Genomic DNA, 697 nt, shown 5'->3' on the forward strand with positions numbered 1-697 from the left:
CCAGAGACCCGGGCCACGCGACGGGGTGGCCCCCACCCGCGGGGCTGCCCGACCTCTCCGCCACCTCAGTGCTGGCCACGCGCGGGTACCACGCAGGTACGGCGGTCGCGATCTTCATTTTTTAAAAGTAGCGTCCCGAACCGCATTCCTCGCCACTATGTCATCGGATCACTTCTTCCCGAGGACACGGCGACTTCCAATATGCCCTGGGTTAGGACGTCTAGGTTTAAGATGCACGGATGCAAAGGTGGACACTCGTGAATGTTCAACTTCTGAAACGCAGACCGATGTCAGGTATTGAATGGAAAAAAAAAACAAAACCCGGCAGTGGAGATGTGCGTCCCACATAGCGAAAACAAACACCTGCTTCCGACAAGACCCCGACCCGGCCCGCGTTGCCCGCCCCACGCAGACGGACGGGCTGTGACCATGCAGGTGCGCGAACGGAGAGCCTCTGCTAGACAGGATTTCATGGTCACCCGCTCAGAAGCTGACTTCCGCACCATCCAACCTCAGCCCTACCGACCTGCGGGAACAGAGGCATTGAACTCAGGCTGGGTACAGGGCCGCTCCGCTGAGTCGTCAGGAAGGGCGCGGTGGCAGTGAAGGTGCCGCCGCTGCAGTCTCGGGGTTGGGGGGACCCGCCGTCCCCACGCCCCGTCGGCCGCGGCGTCCTCTCCGGAGAACTTCTTCCCAC

General features: G+C 61.8%; 1 protein-coding gene across 2 annotated transcripts in view; it reads right to left on the minus strand.

Annotated features, from left to right (window-relative positions):
- Lin54 (lin-54 DREAM MuvB core complex component) overlaps positions 1–688 on the minus strand; it is a 62,001-nt gene extending 61,313 nt beyond the window's left edge. Inside the window, exon 1 of one of the 2 annotated variants that reach the window (XM_010617248.2) lies at positions 527–688. The gene's annotated coding sequence lies outside the window, so the exon portion shown is untranslated. The remainder of the gene's footprint in view (positions 1–526) is intronic. The other variant, XM_010617251.3, reaches the window with a different exon arrangement.
- Positions 689–697: the final 9 nt, after the last annotated feature.

The sequence above is a fragment of the Fukomys damarensis genome, unplaced genomic scaffold (genome assembly GCF_012274545.1).
Source record: "Fukomys damarensis isolate Sample0158 unplaced genomic scaffold, DMR_v1.0_HiC HiC_scaffold_37, whole genome shotgun sequence".
Classification (NCBI taxonomy): Eukaryota; Metazoa; Chordata; class Mammalia; order Rodentia; family Bathyergidae; genus Fukomys; species Fukomys damarensis.